The sequence below is a fragment of the Petromyzon marinus genome, chromosome 40 (genome assembly GCF_048934315.1).
Source record: "Petromyzon marinus isolate PM22_M1 ecotype Great Lakes invasive population chromosome 40, UKy_Petmar_22M1.pri1.0, whole genome shotgun sequence".
NCBI lineage: Eukaryota > Metazoa > Chordata > Hyperoartia > Petromyzontiformes > Petromyzontidae > Petromyzon > Petromyzon marinus.
Window position 1 is genome coordinate 3,363,563 of NC_133706.1, and position 9,931 is coordinate 3,373,493.

Here is a 9,931-nt window from a genome sequence, read left to right on the forward strand (position 1 = left end):
TGTCCGATGGTACAAAATACCCAGCCAGGTGCTTAGATTTGATGGGGCTGATGGTAAGGCCCCACCTCTTAGTGCCAAGCTCCAGGTTCAGCAACAGTGCCTCCAAGTCCTCCTCTGAGTGAGCAGGATTCACCAGAGCATTGGCATACATTACATGGTTGATCAATAGGGAGCCATCCCTTGACCGTACCCGGGCATCGATCAGCCTCCCATTGTATATGTACCATATGGTAATTCCTCCGGTACAGCCATTTAAGTCTTCACGAACTACGTGGTCAAAATATATGTTAAATAATGTGGGAGCCAGAGGACATCCCTGTCGCACCCACACTAAAAAAAATGATAATTGGTAGTTAATGGCCCAAAAAATGTAATTGTTTAAATTAAATAATGCTCTTACGTTTGTGCATAAAATTAAAACAGTTGTGTTGACAAAATTAGAAAAAGTGATATTTCCCATTTACACAGCTCACTTGTGTTAAATGAATGAAATGCATGTGTTGCTTCTGCAATACCGCACTTTGGTCAGCAGGTGGAGCTATATCTGCACATGTGCAGATGGAAAGCACATCCAACGATCAACTTTGATCCTTCAGCTCACTCAAATTCCCTCATCGCCATTTTGTGCAGTCAAATGCAACATTTCACAATCAACGTTTTGTCTTTGTGGACACAGAGGTGAGGTATTTTACTTTTTATGCATTTATATAGGCTAGAGGCTGTCAATAGATGGTTTAACGCGGATATCATGTTTTGTATGGTATTTTAATGAAGTTGCCGCATTTCTCGTGTGGTTTTCGCATTTTGTTAGTTAGGCCTATAACGTTACATTCGTGTGTTTCGATCTTATGTAATATATATACTTGTTGAACTTTGATGTGAATTTCCCCACACAAAGACACAAATTACTTATTAAATTGCTAGTTAATAAGAGTTTCTCCATTTCTGTGTTAACGGATTGTTGTGTGTGATGTTACTGTATAAAGCAAAGCACTTTTTCACATTTTAGTAATGTTATCAGTTTTAATAACTGTCTCAAATAATGGTGTTGAGCATTTTTATTTAATGTCAAATGTTAACACTCAAACTTTGGAAGACCCAAATAACAGCTATAAACACATTTGACACATGAATAAGATGGCATTGATGTTAGCTAACAAGTAATGTAAACTTGGCGGTTAGGCCTAATCTAAAGTGTAAACTATTTATCAAGGATATATACAGATTTTCACTGTATAGCATACCTCTTATTAATAATTTATGAACCTATTAACTAATAATTTATAAATGACTTATATCTGAATTAACAAAACAATAAAACATTTAGCATATCACTTATTAGTCATTTATAAATGTGTAAAGGAGTTCCCGACGACTCACTCGGAGGCTAAGGTAAGGTAAGGGCTTCCGCCAAGGTTTTATTACAAATCTTTAACAATACACAGGGGTGAACAACTCCCCAGGGGTTAGGGGTCCCGGGCTAGGTCCCGACATAGCCGGCTGACCTCTGCTGTCTCCTCTGCCCCGGCCGTCGGATCAACCAACACGGCCGACCGAGGAGCACAGCCACGTTGGTTTTGAAAGGCTCCTCAAGATCACTTTACCCTACATTGCGGGGATCACAAAAAAGATCTCCAAAATCTTGAATAAACACAAGATTCTGGTCCGTTTCAACACATTACATAAAATCAGTGATCTGGTTCCGTCTGTAAAAGATGTGATTCCGGACATACAATACCCTGGTGTCTACAAACTAAGTTGCCTCTGTGGTAGTAGTTACATTGGAGAAACCAAACGCCATGTCTCGGACCGCATTCGTGAACACAAAGCAGACCTTAAACACGGTAGGACCAACACCTCGGCCGTTGCAGATCATTGTTCTAATTCAGTAGGCTCACATGCCATTGACTTTTCCAAGACAGAGGTTCTTTGTAAGCCATCTGGCTTCCATGAGATTCGTTCATGAGGCTATCCACATATACAAGCACAGAGACAATTTCAACCGAGAAGATGGATTCTATCTTAGCAATCATTGGAAAGATTTGATAAACCATTTCAGGTCTTAATTGATTGTTCACGCTTACAGTGGCTTTCAGACAGCATACATTATAAAAAATTTCGTCTCCCCCCTCCTCTTTTCAGAATATAGATGGACTAGTCCTGGGCAAACTGCCAAATCGTTGCGCGTGGCGCTAACGTTTTTATAAATAAATAAATAAATGCGCCGTTTAAAAATAAATTTATGCAAACCAACACACCTGAAGATGACCGTTTGAGTTATGGTCGAAACGTCGTGAGAATTTTTTTATTGTTTTATATATATTTTATTATTTTGTTGTTTCCCTTCTACGTGACTTTACCGAAAAAACTAAGAATATGAATTACTGCAGTCACGAAAGCTTTAAATAAAAATGTTACAGTGTTGTTTATATTATTATTCTTTGGTGACTTACATATTTTTTTCTAGAGTCCTACATGTGGCTGTGCAGAGATTGTGGCTCGTCTCACATATCTAGATCAAAACTTTTAAAACACTTTAGGTTCGTACATGGACAATATGGCCGCAGACACGCATATCCATGCGCATATTCTTACTATCCATGCACTTTTAAAACCTGGAATGCACTGCGGTCCCACTTATGCAGATCACATGGTAGTGAGCAGCAACCTCAAAAGCAAAATTCTAGCGAAAGTACAAAGATAAATTGTCATGTTTGTGGTGTTACTGACATTCCTTCAGTAAATGATTACTTTCTCCACATAAATAAGCATTTGCACAGTCATGAGACAGTAAGTTGTATGTTTAAGGACTGCTCGTTTAAATCAAATGTGTATAGCACATTCAAATCACATAAGAGGCGAAAACATTGTCAGTGTTCGTTGACTGATTTTAAGGAAGGAATAGTGAAAACACAAGAGGTAAGAGGAATATCTGATGACACTCTTTCAAACGAAGAAATCAATACATCTATGTTAGAGGAGGATTCCAGTTGTATTGATACAGGAGAGGTTCCAGAGAACTTACCAAAGTTGCTAGAGCTTAAATTTGCTTCTTTGCTGTTGAAGCTGGAGAATCACTATCATGTCCCAGGCACAGCTGTCGATGAGTTGTTGGAGGACTTGCATTATTTACTGAGTGATGCTTCTTTCCCTTTGTCATACAGAATTATTGTAGACACCTTACAAAAGCACAGGATTGACAATGATGAGTTTCTAGTCAAAGACCTTGTTACATCTTTAAGTACAACAAATCCTTTACTCACTGCAATAAAGCATGGTGGTCCACTAGCCTCTGCATTTAAGCGTAAAGAATATTACAGGGAAAATTTTAAAGTTGTAGACTCCGTGGAGTATGTTCTTGAGGCCAAGGGAAACAGAACTTTTCAATATGTTCCAATACTTGAGTCTTTACAGAATCTACTTGGTCAAAATGACCTACTAGACAAAGTGGTCGAAAGTCACAGTTCTCAACAGTTAAGAAGAGATGTCCATCAGTACAGGTCAATTCAGGATGGTCAGTTTTTTAAAGCAAATTATTTCTTCTCAGATGAGTTGAGGATATCTGTGTGCTTATATGTCGATGACTTTGAAATTTGCAACGCTCTCGGGACATCAAGAAAGAAGCACAAGATATGTGCACTCTACTGGATTTTGGGTAATGTGCCATCCATGTTTCAGTCAACTTTGTCTTCAATTTATCTTGCCGTTTTGTGCAAAACAGAAGACGTGATAACATACGGATTTGAGAAAATCTTGCGACTTCTTTTGCAAGATCTCCAAACTTTGGAACAGCAAGGTGTTTTTGTCCACCAGCTGGGAACATTCCTTAAAGGAACAGTTCAATGTGTTGTGGCCGATAATCTTGCTGCACATTCAATGGCTGGCTTCATTGAGAACTTTTCAGGAGAGTACTGTTGTCGATTTTGTACAGCTTCTCGTGCAGATTCTCAGATCAATGAAGTGAAGGCAGGTGAATCTAAACTAAGGACTGCAGAAGAACACCAGGGACATGTGAAACTTGCAAAGGAGAAAGGTGTGAATGTCATGGCTGTGAAAAAAGCATGTGTTTTCAGTGACAGCCTTAGCTACTTTAATGTTACAACAGGCTATCCTGATTTGGCTCATGATCTTTTTGAAAGCAAAGTACCAGTTGAGCTGGCAGAGTGCTTTTCTGTACTTATTTCAAATAAGATCTTGTCTCTTGATCTGCTCAATGAACTCATCCATAATTTTCCGTACAAGTGGGGTGATAAGACAAATCGACCTCAATTGGTGCCACAGACATTTGCAAGGAGAAAATCAGTTGGTGGCAATGCGCATGAAAATTGGTGCCTGTTAAAACTGCTGCCATTTATTATTGGGCATTTGGTGCCTGCAGATGAACCTGTGTGGCATATGATTTTAGACTTGAAGGATATTGTGGAACTGGTTGTGTCTTCAGTTCATACAGATGAGACCATTGCATATTTGGAATGCAATATCTCTGAACACCGTCAGAAGTATCAGGAGCTTTTCCCACTTAAACAGCTGCTTCCAAAGCATCACTTTTTGGAGCACTATCCAGAAATGGTTCGCTGCTTTGGTCCTTTAGTTTTTCTTTGGACATTGCGTTTTGAAGCTAAGCATAGCTACTTCAAACAAGTAGTTAGGCACACAAATTGCTTCAAGAACATAACACTAACTTTGGCAAGAAAACACCAATTGATGGTTGGATATAACCTCCACATACCCAGCCCTGAAAAGACCACCTTACAGGTCAGACGTGTCTCTACCATCACGGTTGAGGTCATGAAAGAGGATATCGTACGTTGCCTTAATTCTAGATATCCTGGCATCACCACTGTCAATTTTGCTAAGATTATGATAGCATAATGTATCGAATTGCCCATGGGTCTCTTGGTGGACTTCCAGAATTTGCAGAAATTGCTCAAATTTGTATAATCGAAGACAACCTTGCCTTCATTGCCAAAAAAAATGTGTTCATGGTATCAAGAGCACTTCAGGGCGTTTGAATTGGTACCAACTCTTGAAATGTGCTTAATTACCCTCAATGAGTTGAAAGACCCATACCCTCTTGCAGATTATAAGGTTGGCGGTGTCCGAATAATTACCCTAAAATGACACGTACTAATAGATGAGGTGTAATAACCAGCCACTGAAGTCCTGTGTGGACTTGTATATTTTATGTATATTTCATTTTATAGTAAACATCTATTTAATGTCAATAGTTTGGATTGGTCTTCTGGTATTGTAGTCATATATTCATCCCCTCTATCTCTCTTTCAGAAAAGTTTGACAGGATGGGTACCCCAGCCAAACTTCTAGTAATCTTGTGAGAAAATAATTGTGAAAGGTTAAATCTCCCAACTGGTATACCAAACTCGTTGAATGACCTTAAAAGAGAAATCCAAACACAACTGAGAGTACTTGAAGATTTTGGACTTCAATTCAAAGATCCGGACTTTAATGATTTTATCAACCTCACTTCAACTTCAGACATACAGGATAAAGCTACACTCAAGGTCATTCAGTTGCCTTCATCTACAAGTTCCCCAACTACTTCATCTGTGCCAGAAATAAATGAGACCTCTTCAATATCATCCTGTGACACAGACATAATCTCATACTCACAGTCATCTTTACTTTCAACTCCAGAATCTGTGTCTTCAGACGGAAGTCAGGCATCGCCTGAACGTTTCCCAATACCACAGTTAAGTTTTGATGCTGAGATTCAACTGCAAAAAGCTCAACTTGCTTATCAGACTGATGGTACTGTCCTGAGCCCCAATGCCAAACTGAAGTCTGATATTTTGGATGCTTTAGCTTCAGAAATAATAAAGTACAAGGCATACCCTACAAGTGCAGATCTTGATGTTGCTGCTGCTTTGGTACAGAAGCACCCATGCCTCAAAGAAAAAGGCTCTGTGAGCGGCTACTATGGCTGGAAAATAAGTCTGAAATATAAGATGGCAAACTACAGAACAAAATTGAGGAACATAGGATGTTCTGAGTTAAATATCAACTCCCACAAGCGAAAAGGATCCATGGGAAGTCCCAACCAAGTGAAGAAACCTAGAAAAGCCGAGGTTAATTACTGTCCAGATTACCCATTGGGTGAAACAAAGGATACGCTTGAAAAGCAAAGGATGACACTACTGTCTGAGGTGACTAAAAGAAACAATGAGCAGGTTATCAAGGTCCTGATGGAGAGAACATTTGCGCTTCGGAGGCATGAGGTGGTAGAAGATTTGCCGTTCATCGTTGAGTTTAGGAACAGATGGCCAGCACTCTTTACTGAGAGAGAGGTACGTCTTTGATGTAATGTCAGTTATGATTAAATACTTGGATGGTTTATATAATTCAAAAATATGAAAATGTTCATTTGTAATTTTGTATGTCATCTGTAAGTGCTGGTAAAAAAAAATGTTCAATGTTTTTTAAACATGTTTATCAGCAGCCAACATTATTTGTCCTTTCAAAATTGTATTAGGTATCTGCAGAATTCAGTAGGATTACAACTATCCCTTTCGTGTCCAAATTTATGGGTCAGCTGGATATTTTCTCAACCCAGCTCCTCAGAATCTTCAGAAAGAAAGGAGGAACAGCAACACAGAAGATGACAAACATCCTGTCAGTTATGGATCGGGTATGTTCTCTAAATTCATCATAATTTTAAATCTGACAATAATTAATAATATATTAAAAGAATATATAACCCAAAGATGGAAATTCAGTCATTATGTATAGCCTCATGTTATCGAGGGGGTTAATTTTTGGGTTAAGTATCCCTTTAAAGTCTGGTATATACAGTACTCTGCAAAAGTCTTAGGCATGTTAATATTTTCACCCAAAGAAGAAATGGTTTTAAGCCAGTTATTTAAATCTTTTACTGCAGTGTGTCAGTACGAAATATTTTACATTTCCAAACATTCCTTTTGCTATTAATTGTAATAATCCAGTGACATTTTTTATATGCACAAGGAGTCTGACAATAGCCAGTATGATCCACACAGAGATTCGATCTCATCATCATCAAGTCTATCTGTGATTACATGAAGAAACAGAAAAACTGAGAAAGATTAAATCCAGAAGAACTGCGTCAACATCTCCAAGACACCTGAAGAAACCTTCCTGCGAAGCTACAGTACTTTTTCTACTGCTTTAAAACACAATGCCATAAATAGATTTTATTTACTTAACTTCTATTAACTACATAAAATCAATACTCGGTGTGACCAGCCTTTGCGTTTAAAAAAGCTTTTGTCCAGGTACACTTGCTCATAGTTTTTCAGGTAGCTTTGCAGGAAGGTTTATTCAGGTGTCTTGGAGATGTTGATGCAGTTCTTCTGGATTTAATCTTTCTCAGTTTTTCTGTTTCTTCATGTAATCACAAGAATGACAAACTTGACTTGAATGAAAACAACAGAGTGGGATAATCTGTATAATGCTACTTATAATGGGGCAATAACAAGTCTAAAAAGCAAAGTGCTAACTAATGCTAATTTCAAATTTTTCAGAATGACACCATCGAAAAAAACCGTGAATGCATCTTGAAAGCCCTTACTGTTTACATGAACGAAGACCCCTCAAACCTTGTGAAGGGGTACTTGGTAAGTTGTTTACTTTTGTTTAAAACCTATTGTATGTTTCTTTAAAACCAACTCCCACTTTCACCCCTGATCTGTTATTAATTGTTTCTATTTGTATTTTACTTTTTTAGGACGTTGAACATGATGAAGCCCAAACTTCAATGCGCAACACCACCCTCGGCATTTATGTCGTCGTACATGAAGGGGCAGATGCTACAGACCCTTACGAAGATGTTGGCATTATCATTGAAGGCGTCCAAATACTTGAAGACCATGTGGCAAATGCTTGTTCTGTGATGCTTGGTCTAATTTACACTTTAAACTTGGCTTACCCACAAGACCTGAGGTACACTTTTGAAGTATTTCAAAAGATTTTCATGGAGCTAGATGCAAACAAGCTGTTAAACAAGGTCCAGGTCCTGAAAAATAAACTCCTTTCGTAAACGCTGTAACTTGAGGTCAGGACCAAGGCCCAGGACTTATGTTTTTTCATAATGTTGCACTGTTGTTTGGCTGTTGCAGTACATATTTATGTACATAATACTGTTTTTTATTTATTTAGTTTATTTTTGTTCTTGTGCAATTAAAAGGAAGCAAAAGAAGACTGCTATTATTTTTCAAGTATAACACTTGTATGTGAATATTTTATTAATCCTTTAATTTAAAGACAGTATGCGTTTATTTATTTTTATTTTCTTGTAATAAGCAGATTCTTTTCATTTTGAAAAGTAAAGTTAGTCTTTTGAGATTACAGATTTTGTACAAGTTATTATTTTTGGAAAAATGTGTAAAGTAGGTGCCTTTGATTTTGAAAAGTAAAGTTAGTTTTTTTAGATTACAGATTTTGTGCAAGTTATTCTTGTAATTTTTTTTGTGAAAGTTTTCAGAATTGTTATTGAATGGATTCAATAAAAAAACTGGAACAGAATGAAAATGGATTATTTATTTTGGATGAATTTAAAAGTATTAATTTTAGGATAATTGTAGTTAATTAACTGTATTGTTTAAAACAAAAACAAGACTGTTAAGTTGATTCAACTAAACAACATTGCATTTACCTTAAGTAATTCACTCAAATAAATAAATAAATAATGCTGCTTAAATGCAACATAACCCAGTTGTGTGCATCCTGTTGACATAAAAAAGTTAAGTTAGTCCAACATATCATTTTTTTAGTGCATAGGTGTAGAGGGAATGGCTCTGACTGACAGCCACGTAGTTTGACGCGGGGCCGCTCACCATCATGAAGGTCCTCAAGAATCGTAAGCAAAGGGTGAGGGACTCCGAAAGTATGAAGAACAACCCAGAGGCCAGGCCTACTGATGGTATCATAGGCCAGGGGTCGGGAACCTATGGCTCGCGAGCCAGATGTGGCTCTTTTGATGATTGCATATGGCTCGCAGATAAAACAAAATATTCTCACTTGTTTTAATCCATCCATCGATTTTTCACTGCGCATGTCCTGTTCAGGGCTGCAGGAGCAATTGTCCATTATTTTAATTGGATGATACTGGCCTACGTTTGCCGTTGCTGGGTAAAACAGGTAAACGCCCCCTTTTGAATCAGTCTGAGACTGCGTCTGCTCGGTCATTAGCTCAAAGCTAACCCTTCGACGAAGAAGATGGCGAAAAGAAAAAAAGACGACGAGTATCGTACATTTCAGGACGAATGGACCGAAGAATTCGCCTTTGTGGAGAGAGCGGGTTCTGCGGTGTGTCTAATTTGCAATGACAAAATTACATCGTTGAAACGGTCGAATGTAAAGCGGCACTTCGACACGCGCCACGCTACCTTTGCATCAAAATACCCTGCGGGAGACAGCAGAAAGAAAGCGTGCCAAGAGCTTCTGAGCAGGGTGCAAGCTAGCCAGCAGCAACTCCGCGTATGGACCCGGCAAGGTGACTATAATTCGGCTAGCTTTGCTGGTTCTTTAGCAATAGTGAGGAACGGAAAACCATTCACAGATGGCGAGTATGCTAAAACGTTCATGCTGGATGTAGCCAATGAACTTTTTGATGATCTTCCGAACAAAGACAAGATAATCAAACGGATACAAGACATGCCTCTGTCGGCAAGAACTGTTCATGATCGTACCATCGTGATGGCAAACAAAGTGGAGGAAACGCAAGTGAAGGACATAAATGCAGCGCCGTTCTTTTCTCTGGCTTTGGATGAGTCAACAGACGTGAGCCATTTGTCGCAGTTCAGCGTGATTGCAAGATATGCTGTTGGTGACACACTGCGCGAAGAAAGTCTTGCTGTTCTGCCATTAAAAGGGTCCACAAGAGGTGAGGATTTATTCAAGTCTTTCATGGAGTTTGCTCAAGAAAAAAGTCTACCTA

At 38.5% G+C, this 9,931-nt stretch overlaps 1 long non-coding RNA gene across 3 annotated transcripts; it reads left to right on the forward strand.

Annotated features, from left to right (window-relative positions):
• Positions 1-516: 516 nt before the first annotated feature.
• Positions 517-8,641, forward strand: LOC116950653 (uncharacterized). 3 transcript variants are annotated; one of them, XR_012946445.1, is made up of 5 exons: positions 517-678; positions 5,287-6,305; positions 6,551-6,646; positions 7,518-7,610; positions 7,721-8,641. It is a non-coding gene; the product is annotated as an uncharacterized LOC116950653 (long non-coding RNA). The 3 variants fall into 3 exon arrangements; XR_012946444.1 differs by lacking the exon at positions 5,287-6,305 and having other exon boundaries at positions 534-678; positions 6,491-6,646; positions 7,721-8,635; XR_012946446.1 differs by lacking the exon at positions 5,287-6,305 and having other exon boundaries at positions 538-678; positions 7,721-8,635.
• Positions 8,642-9,931: the final 1,290 nt, after the last annotated feature.